Here is a 13,722-nt window from a genome sequence, read left to right as displayed (position 1 = left end):
AGCAAGGCATGCATGGGCTTACTTGTGTTTATTAATCTGTAGTGCACAATTTCACCTGTTTTTCACCACATCAAAGAAGTGGTGAAACTCGTGTGAAACTGTGCTCTACAGATTAGTCAGTAAGTGCAAGCAAGCCCGTGCATACCTTGCTTACTGGGTAATCCACTCTGCTAGGTAACAAATGTTTTGTGTGGAAAACAGAAACAACCATAGGTATTTCAGGCAAAAGGCAATTTAATCTAGGGAATTAGAGGCTTATAAAATTGCTGGGAGAGCTAGAGCTATAATGGTCAGGGAAACTGCTGCTTGCATTCCAGAAATCATGAAATACAGAAATCAGAGACAACTCTCAACAATGATCTTGCACCAGGTAGGTTGGTTCATATGTTGACACCTGGAAGCTACTAGCAAAATCTCCCATCTGCCACCTTCCAAAACCCTCATGCTTCTACACTGATGCCAAAGCAGTGATGGCCTCTCCATCTCTCCATGCTTTCAAATGTTGAACAAGAGTTTTTCATTCACAAGGCATAAAATAGAATGCTGCTAGCAAAGGGGTTTAGAAAATGTCATGCCAGGCTTCCAGCTCTTGCAATAGAAGTGATAGCAGAGAACAGAATGGCAATGGGGCTGATATTTCAATAGACAACTCATAAAATGAGCTAATTCTACGTAGAAGACACTCAGAATATCCAACTCACATACTCGTTTTTTTTGGCTTTGTGTACAGAATACAATTCAAATACATTTTACTTTGATACCGTCTACTACAACAACCGTAATTCTCCACACTGATGTCAAAGCAGTGATGGGCTGTCCACCTTTCCATCCTTTCAAATGTCGAATGAGAGCTTTTCATTCACAGGGCATAAAATGGAACACTGCTGGCAAAGGGGTCTGGAAAATGCAGTCCCCAGGCTTCCAGCTCTTTCAACAGAAGTGGTAGCAGAGAACAGAATGGCAATGGGGCTGACATTCCAACAGACAATTCATAAAATGAGCTAATTTTACATAGAAGACCCTCAGAAAATCCAATTCACATATAATTTTGTCTGCTTTACCTACAAAATACAATTCAAATCTATTTCACTTTGATACCATCTACTACAACAACCATAATTCAAGTTAACATTGTTTCTCCCCATACTACTAAAATAATCTTGTTTTCTTGTTTCTACCTTGCTCTCTGCATTACCGATAATAGGTTTGGTTATGTTATGGTAGCGAACAGTTCCAAAATTGCAGTGGCTTAACCCAACTAGTATTTCTTTCATGCTTATGTTATATGCCTCACACAGATTGTCGAGTGACTCTGCTTCACACAGTCATTCAGGGACCCAGGATGACTGAGACGCCACCGCCCAAGAGAAGCAGCATCTGGAGTACTTAGTCCCGTTTGTTATCATGGCTTAAAAAGTGAGGGACTGGAGAATTTTTCATGGGATTTTTGCTGACTTAACCTACCAAGGGCATGGCCCTTTCCAGTTTCAAGGAATATGGCAAATGGAATATTGGGTTACAGCCATTGTTTCTGTCATATCTTCTACAATCAATTTTTACACTGCAGCCAGAGTAGCATTTATAAACTATAAGTCAGATCATATCATTCTTCTGCTTAAAATCATTTGGAGGTACCCATTTCACATAAAAGGGAAATCTTTACTATAGCTTAGCAGATCCTACAGGATCTGGTCTTCCAGGTTTCTGATCTTACCTTTGATCGCACCTCTTGCTTATTGCAGTCTAATACTTTTTTTTTTTTTCTTCAAACAAACCAAGATTATCCCTGCTCTAGGACTTTTGTGCCTGCTGTTCCTTCTGACTGGAACTGTTTTCTTTGAGCTGTTTCCATGACTAGCTCCTTCTCATTCTTTAGGACTGTGCTTAATGTCACCTCCTTAGAGAGGTCTCACTAGCCCATCAGACCCAAAATATGCGCCACCTTTCCACACACTTTACTTTCTAGTGTAATAACTTTATATCATTTTTCAATATCTGTAAATTGTTTACAAGTTCATTGATTGCCTCCAAACTTTTTTAAAATAATCTTAATTAGTTTATTTTAAGAACCATTTTAGTCTTATTTTTGCTTTGTCCCCAGAATGTAGAATAGTGCCTGATCCATGGGAATCACTCCACAAATATAAGCCAAGTGAAAAGATTAATCAATAAATGGTATCTATCATTATTATTAATCAAAGTGATTTAAAAAAGAATTAATAGGAATTGGAATGGGTTAAGCTGGGAATATCTCCTTATTTGTCTTTCAGGGTTGATAAATTTAAAAGCCCTATATATACTACTATCATTTATTAAAAAGAGTATTACCTATTGATAACTTCTGCCTTTCTTACACACACATACACACACACACACACACATGCTCAGTTAAGAAATAAATATGATCAACAGCCTCAAATGAAAAAAAAAATCAGATAAACAAAAATATAGATTTGCTAATCCAAATGTATTATACCTCAAAGCACATACTGCCTTTGTACTTTGTAGATCATTAGGTAATATCTATTGAGGAGGATGATATCACTTCTGTCTTTGCAATATAATAGTTAATATTTTTTTTTTGGTTGATAGTATTCTCACACTTGGCGTAGCTCTTAGCCATTGTGAAAAGCTACACAATTCCATGTCGATGGGCAGTGTCTTGTTGGTGAATAATCTGGAAAGTCATTGCGTGCAATTTTTCCGTGAATGCATCCTAAGTCAGTAATCTTTAGTGTTCTATTAATGATTTGAGGCTCTCTGGTAGAGAAACAGAAGCCCTGGTTGTACAGTGGTTAAAAAGCTATGGCTGCTAACCAAAAGTTGGCAGTTTGAATCCACCATCCACTCCTTGGAAACCTTATGAGTTAGTCCTTACTTTGTCCTGTAGGGTCTCTATGAGTTGGAATCAATGGCAATGGGTTTGTTTTTTTGCTTGTTTTGGTAGAGAAACATGAGAACATACCTGGACTCCAACAAACCTAAGTTCTAAGCATACCTCTGCCTCTTTTAACTATCTGATATTGGGCAAACTACTTTAAATTTCTGGGTCCCAGATTTTACATGTGTATTATTCAAATTATAAGGAGGAGATCTAGTACCTTATTGATTAAAATCAGTGTTATGGTTTCTGTCTCAACAGATATTCTCTCATTCTTTAACCCAAATACAGATTACAAAAGATTTGCATTTATATGATTACCTCAAAGATAAATAAAGAGTAAATGCTTCAAAACTACCATTTCTCCAAGCATTTCAAAATGGTAGTCTTTTATTATTATTATTTTAATAATATTGTATTTTCAGTGAAGGTTTACACAGCAGTTTAGGTTCCCATTCAACAATTTCTGCACAGTTGTTCAGTGATAATAGTTACATTCTTCAAGATGTGTGAACATTCTACCTCTCATTGTTTCATACTGTGGCAGCTGGTGTGCTGCTATGATGCTGAAAGCTATGCCACTGATATTTCGAATACCAGTAGGGTTGCCCATGGTGGACAGGTTTCAGCAGCACATCCAGGCTAAGACATAATAGGAAGAAAGACCTGGCCATTTATTTATGAAAATTAGAACCCCACAGAATATTGTCCTATATAGTGCTAGAAGACGAGCCCTCTAGCTTGGAAGGCACTCAAAATGTACAGTGGCTACAACAATGGATTTCAACATACCAACAATTGTTCACAGAGTCACCATACCAAAAAGAATTGGTCAGTGTGCAACCATTTCAGGAGGTAATATATGATCAGGAGCCAAGGGTACTGCAGGAAAAAGTCCAAGCTACACTGAAGGCACTGGAGAAAAACAAAGCTCTGGGAATTGACAGAATACCAACTGAGATGTTTCAACAAACAGATGCAGCACTGGAAGTGGTCACTTGTCCATGCCAAGAAATTTGGAAGACAAATATCTGGCCAACTGATTGGAAGAGATCCATATTTATGCCTATTCCCAAGAAAGGTGATCCAATAGAATGAGGAAATTATCGAACAATATCATTAATATCACATGCAAGCAAAATTTTGCTGAAGGTCATTCAAAAGTGGCTGCAGCAGTATATTGACAGCAACCTGCTAGAAACTGAAGCCAGATTTAGAAGAGGACATGAAACCAGGGATATCATTGTTGATGTTAGATGGATCCTGGCTGAAAGCAGGGAATACCAGAAAGATGTTTAGCTGTGTTTTATGCAAAAGTATACAACTGTGTGGAACATAACAAATTATGGAGAACATTGCAGAGAATGGGAATTCTAAAACACTTAACTGTGCTCATGAGGAAACTTTACATGGATCAAGAGGCAGTCAATCATTCGAACAGAACATGGGGATACTGTGTGGTTTAAAGTCAGGAAAGATGTGCGTCAAGGTTGTATCCTTTCACCATACCTATTTGATAGGTATGCTGACCAAATAATCCAAGAAGCTGGACTATAGGAAGAAGAAATGGCATCAGGATTGGAGAAGACTCATTAACAACCTGCATATGCATATAACACAAACTTGCTTGCTGAAAGTGAACAGGACTTGCACTTACTAATGAAGCTGAAAGACCACAGCCTTCAGTATGGATTACACCTCAACATATGGAAAACAAAAATCCTCACAACTGGACCAATTAGCAACATCATGATAAATGGAGAAAAGATTGAGGTTGTTGAAGATTTCATTTTACTTGGATTCTCAATCAACAACCATGGAAGCAGCAGTCAAGAAACCAAAAGACTCATTGCATTCGGCAAATTGGCTGCAAGAAATCTCTTCAAAGTGTTAAAAAGCAAAGATGTCACCTTGGGGACTAAGGTGTGCCTGACCCAAGCCATGGTGTTTTCAATTGCTTCGTATATATGAAAAAGCTGGACAACAAATAAGGAAGAGAGAAGAAGAATTGACATCTTTGAATTGTGGTGTTGGCGAAGAATATTGAATATACCATGGAATGCCAAAAGAACAAACAAATCTGTCCTGGAAAAAATACAATCAGAATGCTCCTTAGAAGCAAGAATGGCGAGGCTACTTCTCACATACTTGGGTCATGTTATCAGGAGGGATCAGTCCGTGGAGAAGGACATCATGCTTAATAAAGTAGAGGGTCAGCAAAGGAGAGGAAGACCCTCAAGGAGATGGCTTGACACAGTGGCTGCAACAATGGGCTCAAGCATAGTAACAGTTGTGAGGGTGGTGCAGGACCACACACAGTTTTGTTCTGTTGTGCTTAGAGTAGCTATGTGTCAGAACTGAGTCAACCACATCTAAGAATAACAACTACTTTACCAAGCATGACATCCTTCTTCAGGGACTGATCCCTCCTGATAATATATCCAAAGTTAGGAGTATTCTGGCTGTACTTCTTCCAAGACAGATCTGTTCTTTCTTTTGACAGTTCAAAAGAACTATTATGGATTGAATTGTGTCCCCCAGAAATGTGTTCCAATTTGGCTAGGGCATGATTCCCAGTGTTGTGTGATTGTCCACAATTTTGTCATCTGACGTGATTTTCCTTTGTGTTGTAAATCCTACCCCTATGATGTCAATGAAGCAGAGTTAGGGATAGTTATGTTAATGAGGTAGGACTCAATCTACAAGATTGGATTTCATTTTAAGTCTATCTCTTTTGACATATAAAATCAAGAAGCAAACAGAGAGACAGGGTGACCGCATACCACCAAGAAAACAGCACCAGGAGCAGAGTGAGTCCTTTGTACCCAGAGTCCCTGTGCAGAGAAGCTCCTAGTCCAGGGAAAAAGTGATGACAAGGACCTTCCTCCAGAGCCTACAGAAAAAGAAAGACATCCTCTGTAGCGAACACCCTGAATTTGGACTTCTAGCCTACTAGACTGTGAGAAAATAAACTTCTGTTTGTTGAAACCATCGACTTGTGATATGTTCTGTTATAGCAGCACTAGATAACTAAGACAATGGTATATTCAATATTCTTCATAAACACCATAATTCAAAGGTGTCAATTCTTCTTTTGTCTTTCTTATCCATTTTCCAGCTTTCATACACATATGAGGCAGTTGAAAACGTCATGTCTTTGGTCAGGCACACCTTAGTGTTCACTATGATATTTTTGCTTTGTAACACTTCAAAGAGATCTTCTGCAGCAGATTTGCCCAGTGCAATGGGTCATCTGATTTCTTGACTGCTGCTTCCATGGGCATTGATTGAGGGTCCAAGTAAAATGAAATCCTTGACAACTTCAATCTTTTCTCCATTTATCATGGTGTTGCTTCTTGGTCCAGTTGTAAGGATTTTTGTTTTCTTAGTGTCGAGGTGTAATCCATACTGAAGGCTGTGGTCTTTGATCTTCATCAGTAAGTGCTTCGATTTCTCTTCACTTTCAGCAAGCAAGGTTGTGTCATCTATCTATATATCTGTATATATATATAAACAAATATCTTTTTTTCTTCCTTCCCTTTTTCCATTACATATTATAAAATATAAGATGTAAACAGGGCTAGTGAGTTTTCAGTTTTACACGTTAGTTGTTTCATGTTAGGTACAAGTATAAATTTATAATTATCTTTATTTAGAGATTATGTATCATTTAAGGAGATGTGTACAGATGACAAATTGACAAGGGGTGGACTATGATGGTCAAGGTTATGTGTCAACTTGGCTAGGCCATGATTCTTGGTGGTTTAGAAGATATTATATAATCACCCTGCATTTTGTGATCTAATGTGAGCAGGCAATCAGTTGAAAGGGGAATTTCATTGAGGCTGTGGCTGCATCCTATATATATGGATGTTCTGGCAAAGCTCACTCTCTTTCTATCCCTACATTTTGTCCCACATTTGCCTTGTTATCTTCTGACCTCCAGTTCTTTGAGTGAGAGCCAGCATCCTACTGCCTGACCTGCAGATTTTGAATCCTCAACTCCTGCCACCGACCCATGGATTTGGGACTTGCCAGCCTCCACAATTACACAAGCCATTTCCTTGAAATCAATTCTTCTATTTATATATAACACTTCACTGGTTTTTCTCCTCTAAAGGACCCAGTCTAAGACATTCATAGATATCACTAAAAGTAAGTGCAAATAAGTAAAACCAAAAATTTGGTCTTGTTGTTATTGCTGTTGTTCTTAGGTGCCATCGGACCAGTTCTGACTCATAGTGACACTATATATAGCAGAATGAAACACTGCCCAGTCCTGTGCTATCCTCACAATCGTTGATACATTTGAGCCAATTGTTACAGCCACTGTGTGAATACATCTTGTTGAGGGTCTTTCTCTTTTGCTCTGACCCTCTACTTTACCAAGCATGTTGTCCTTCTCCAGGAACTGATCTCTCCTGATAACATGTCCAAAGTACAAGAAACAAAGTCTAGCCATCCTCCCTTCTAAGGAGCACCCTGGCTGTACTTCTTCTAAGAGAGATTTGTCCATTCTTCTGGCAGTCCATGGTATGTTTATATTCTTCACCAACATCATAATTCAAAGGCATCAGTTCTTCTTGGGTCTTCCTTATTCATTGTCTGGTTTTCACATACATATGAGGTAATTGAAAATACCGTGTGTCATGGATTGAATTGTGTCCCTCCAAAAATGTGTGCATCAATTTGGCTGGGCCATGATTCCCAGTATTCTGTGATTTTCCTGTATGTTGTAAATCCTGCCTCTATGATATTAATGATGGAGGATGGGTGGCAGTTGTATTAGTGAGGCAGGACTCAACCTACAAGATTGTATTGTGTCTTGAGGCTATCTCTTGAGATATAAAAGAGAGAAGTGAGCAGAGAGACAGGGGGGACCTCGTACCACCAAGAAGGCAGCACCAGGAGCAGAGCACCTCCTTTGAACCCGGGTCCCTTCATCTGAGAAGCTCCTCAACTAGGAGAAGTTTGAGGACAAGGAATCTTCCTCCAGAGCCAGCAGGAGAGAAAGCCATATTCTGTAGCTGACCTCCTGAATCTGGGCTTTTAGCTTACTTTACTGTGATGAAATAAATTTCTCTTTGTTGAAGTCATACACCTGTCGCATTTCTGTTATAGCAGCACTAGATAACTAAGACACCATGACCTGGGTCAAGTACATCTTAGTCCTCAAGGTGACATCTTTGCTTTTCAACACTTTAAAGAAGTCTTTTGCAGCAGATTTGCCCAATGCAATATGTCATTTGATATCTTGACTGCTGCTTCGATGGGTGTTGATTATGATTCCAAGTAAAATGAAATCCTTGACAACTTCAATCTTTTCTCCATTTATCATGATTTTGCTTATCAGTCCAGTTGTGAGGATTTTTGTTTTCTTTATGTTTGGCTGTTGTCTTTGATGTTGATCAATAAGTGGTTCAAGTCCTCTTCCCTTTCAGCAAGCAAGGTTGTACCATCTGCACACGACAGGTTGTTAATGAGTCTTCCTCCAATTCTGATGCTGTGTTCTTCTTCATGTAGTCCAACTTTTCAGATTGTTTGCTCAGCATACAGATTGAATAGTACAGTGAAAGGATACAACCCTGGCACACTCCTTTCCTGATTTTAAACCTTGCAGTATCCCCTTGTTCTGTTTCAACAACTGCCTCTTGGTCTATGTACAGGTTATGCATAAGCACATGTCTTTACACACCTTTATTCACTCAGAGTAATTGATTGAAAGCTTATTATATACCAAGGATTATTGGATTATTTAATTAATCATTAGATTTAAAATCATTTTTATTACTTATAAAGTATTTGTTGTAGGATCTTAAAACAGTAAAAGAAGGATCAATTAATGCCTTTAAAATGGGACATACTACCTAAAGCTCCAATTTTTAGTTGAATCCATGGCAACTAAAAACTAACAACAATATAAAGACCCAATTTGTTCACAAATGTCATGATAACGATTGGTCTATTATGTAAAGTACTAACACTAAAATCCCCTGGGTGTTAATGTAAATCCATCCAATAGGACAGGGGCCATTTCAGGAACTATTGTTTCATAAATTGTATTGTTCAAAACATCCTAGAATGTTTCTTTCATGATAGTCTACGTGTTATCACTCATTAATCTTAAAGCAGTTTTAAACCACATCTTGCATGAGTCCTAATAAACTCAGAGGAAACTTATTTGAGTTATTGATCCTTTAGTCATTTGGTAGAGGCAATTACTATAAATCAATAAATATAGTAAATGGGAAGCTCATTGGAATACTACTCAGAAAGCTACATCAGTTAAAAAGAGTTCCTTCTCTATATTCACCATCCCAGAGTGAATAACAGGATTACACCCTTTCATTTTAACTGAGCTATTAAAAAACAACTATTTAAAAGGACAAATGTAATAACAATAATGTGATGTGTAGCAAGCCATGCTTTTTTTACCAAGAGGTACTTTGTTTTCATAGAGTTATGGTTAAATTAGATTATTCAACAATTTTTATCCCATCCAATAACTGAGATAAGGCTGAAATATTTACAAGGACATGCATTTCATTAACTTAAAGCTTATGCTTGTGCTTCTAACAATATTGCCAGCTTGGAAAGCATAGTATAAAAGAATGAAAATTGCTACTAGTTTTTTACAAAAAAAAAAATTTATGCAGCTCTGACCTATCTTGATGGACTGAAGGGATGGTGATGAAAACTGTAATCTTAATAAATCTCCTGCAGCTAGAGGTTTAAAACTCATACTGTTTCAAATTAGTGAGGACAGCAATATTTATTTGCTGCCGAATTCCAGTCAGCATGGCATTTCAGCAGGAAACACTTTATGAAACTTAAACTTATGAGTAGCAAAGTTGAAAACTCAAGTTAAAGAAAAGGAACAGAAACACACTCAGTGATTCGTCCTAAATCAAAAAGAAAACAAACCAAACTTTATTATTTCCCTCTCTTTTTTCTTTCCTTTCCACCCTTGGCTCTTGTTACAAATAATAACAATAAATTCTGGCATTATTAGGGTTTTATAATGTTCAAAGATTCACCAATGATGCATCTCATTGGAATAATATGCAGTTATTCAAAAAGAAGAATAAGTATTACCTTCATTGTACAGAAGGAGTAACTAAGATAACTTACACCCAGTTGTCCAAAATCAAATTTTGTGTTCCAATGCAAGGTGGGATAAGAAACTATGTCAGATAAAGTAGTCAGAGCATTGGGCCTCTTTCTACAGCTCATTTGGGTAGTGACCATGGAGCCTACCATTAGTTCAATTAGCCCGAGGAATTTGTGAGAAGGAGGAATACATGTGGCATGGTAGATAGACTCCAATGAGAAAGAAAACCAAGTTACTTCTCCTCAGGCACTCTTCCTCCACATTTATTCCTGGACCAACACGGAAAACCACTCTGGGTTTTCCTGCAATCTCACAGGTCCATTTATCTCAGTCTCTTTCATTTCAGTGTTTTTTTTTTTCCCCCCAAGTGAGGAGCACTAGCACTCACGACTTGGTCCCCAGACCTCTTTCCCAACTACGCTTACACCCATGTGACTTTATTCAATCCCATAGATTTCAACACTATCTCCACGCAGATGAATATTTAATTTACAGCTGCATTTTCACCTTTCCGCTGGACTTTAGACTCGTATAGAACTAGAAGTGTATTAGACATCTCAGACGAAGATGTTAGCCCTAACTTGTGATTTTCTACCCAACTCTACTCCTTCCCCTTCTAAATTAATAACACTGCCATTTGTAACATCATCCAGAAAACAAACTGTAGAACTATCCTTAGTTTCTCTTCATTTCACACCCCATAACTAATCCACAAGCAAACTTTGTTGACTTACCTTCAAATCCATCCCAAGGCTGACTACTTCTCACAATCTTCATGATTAACGGTACATTCCCAAATACCATCATCTCTCTCCTGGGCTACTACGGGAGCCTCCTGCTTCATTTCTCTGTTTCCATTCCCAACTCCCTATAATCTGTTGTTTATGTAAGAACCAGAGCAATCTTTTCAAACTGTAAATCAGATTTAGTTGTCCCGTCAAAAATCTTTCTTTTTTTTCTGTTCATTTAGAGTAAACTATTTAGGCCCTATATGGTCTGGCTGCTGTCTACCTCTCCAATTTCATTTCCAACAGCCTTCCCACTCACCAAGGTGAAATCGTTGTTCATCTTCATCTGCTGTCTCAGGGCTTTGACACTTCCCGCACCTTTTGCCTGGAATTCTTTCCATTCTATAGGGTCACTATGAGTTGGAATCCACTCAGTGGCAATGGGTTTGGTTTTTTTGGTTATAGCTTCATAAGGAATTGACAGAATACCAATTGAGGTGTTTCAACAAATGGATGCAGCACTGAAAGTGCTCACTCATCTATGGCAAGACATTTGGAAGACAGCTACCTGGCCAACCAACCAGAAGAGAGCCATATTTATGCCTATTCCCAAGAAAGGTAATCCAATTGAATGCAGAAATTGTTTAACAATATCATAAATATCACATGCAAGCAAAACTTTGCTGAAGATCATTCAAAAGCAGCTGCAGCAGTATATCAATGAGGAACTACCAGAAATTCAAACCAGATTCAAAAGAGGATGGGGAACCAGGGTTATCATTGCTGATGTCAGATGGATCCTGACTGAAAGCAGAGAATACCAGAAAGATGTTTACCTGTGTTTTATTGACTATGTAAAGGCATTTAACTGTGTGGATCATGGCAAATTATGGAAAACATTGCAAAGAATGGGAATTCCAGAATACTTACTGTGCTCATGAGGAATTGGTACATAGATCAAGAGGCAGTCACTCAAACAGAAAAAGGAGATATTGTGTGGTTTAAAGTTCGGAAATGTGTGTGTCAGGGTTTTATCCTTTCACCATGCTTATTCAATCTGTATGCTGAGCAAATAATCTGAGAAGCTGGACTATACAGAGAAGAATAGGGTATCAGGATTGGAAGGACCAACCTGCGATATGCAGATGACACAACCTTGCTTGCTGAAAGTGAAGAGGACTTGAAGCACTTATGGATGAAGAGTAAAGATCACGGCCTTCCAGTAAGGATTACACTTCAACGTAAAGAAAACAAAAATTCTCACAACTGGACCAATAAGCCACATATGATAAATGGAGAAAAGATTGAAGTTGTTAAGGATTTCATTTTACTTGGATCCACAACCAACCCATGGAAGCAGCTGTCAAGAAATCAAAAGACACATTGAATTGGGCAAATCTGCTGCAAAGGACCTCTTTAAAGCATTGAAAAGCAAAGACGCCTGACCTAAGCCATGGTATCATCACATCATATGCATCACATATCCATCCTATGCATGTGAAAGATGAACAAGGAATAAGGAAGACCAAAAAGGAATTGATGCCTTTGAATTGTGGTGTTGGCGAAGATATTGAATATAGCATAGACTGCCAAAAGAACCAACAAATCTGTCTTGGAAGAATTATAACCAGAATGCTCCTTAGAAGCAAGGATGGGGATACTAAGTCTCACATACTTTGGGAATGTTAATAGCAGGATGAGTCCCAGGAGAAGAACATTATGCTTGGTAAAGTAGAGGGTCAGCAAAAAAGAGGAAGACCCTCAATGAGATGGATTGACACTGTGGCTGCAACAATGAACTCAAGCATAACAATTGTGAGGATGACACAGTACCGGGCAGTGTTTTGTTCTGTTGCACACAGGGCCACTGTGAGTTGGAACTGACTTGGTAACACCTAACAACAACAACAACATAGCTTCATGGCTCCTCGCTTATTTGTTTATTTATTTTCAATTTCCCTCACTGGAATACAAGGTCCATTAGAACAGGTATTTTTCTGTCTTGCCTGCTGCTCTAACTCTAGTACTTGAAGCAGTGTCTGCTTGAGTGCTGACTAAAGGAAGGCAGGCAGGAAGGAAGGAAGGAAGGAAATAAGGAAAGAATGAAATACGTGGAAATTTGGCTTGTAGTTATGCAAGAAGGAGGCCTGGTGGTACAGTGATTAAGTAGTTATGAAAGAGACTAGGGGCAAACTTCTGTGCAAGAAAAGTACGAATCAATGTCCAAATATCTAAGGGCAACTTGTTTAATTGCAGAAGTGGTTGAAGACTGAAACATTTTTCAGTCAAACCAAAGCTTGTTAGACTAATTCATCCAGTTACAGTGGAAGGCAGTTCCCCTGGGGCTACTTGTTGACAAGTAGGAATAAATAAGGAAAATATCTTCAGGACGTTTTCCTTAACATTCTACTTTAAAGCAAAGAACTATAGAGGAATCCAGAAATCCTATCTCAAAATGACAACCATATCAAAAATTAAAATAATAGTATTATTTACGGTTTGTAACTCTGTGCCAAGTCAGAATCAACTTGACGGCACTGCATTTGGTTTTTTGGTTTTAACTCTGTGCTTCGTACTGTATAGAGAATGATAAGGTTAATTCAGACAATCACTTATCACCCAATAATTACTGACTGACTACCATGCGTTCATTTTTGTTCTAACTTCAATTTGGGGTAAGCAAAACAGATATCCCTACTCACACGAAGCTTACATTCTAGTGGGGAAGAAAGTAACATTAAGTAGGGTATATAATTTCAAATAATGATTAGGTGCTAGGGAAATTAAAAAAAAAAAAAAACAGAGTGACTGGGTGAAAAGGTAAAACCTCATCAAGTGGATAAGATTTAAGCTGAAATTGTATCAAGGACGAGAAGTTCCTGCAAAATTAAGCAAGGTAAATGCAAATTCTCTGAGATAGAAGTCACCAGTGGCGTGTTCCAGAGACGGAAACAATAGTCTGTTTGGATGAAGGGTAGCTAAGAAGAAAGAAGAGCACTAAA

The sequence above is a fragment of the Elephas maximus genome, chromosome 10 (assembly GCF_024166365.1).
Source record: "Elephas maximus indicus isolate mEleMax1 chromosome 10, mEleMax1 primary haplotype, whole genome shotgun sequence".
NCBI lineage: Eukaryota > Metazoa > Chordata > Mammalia > Proboscidea > Elephantidae > Elephas > Elephas maximus.
Note: the sequence above shows the minus strand (reverse complement) of the source record.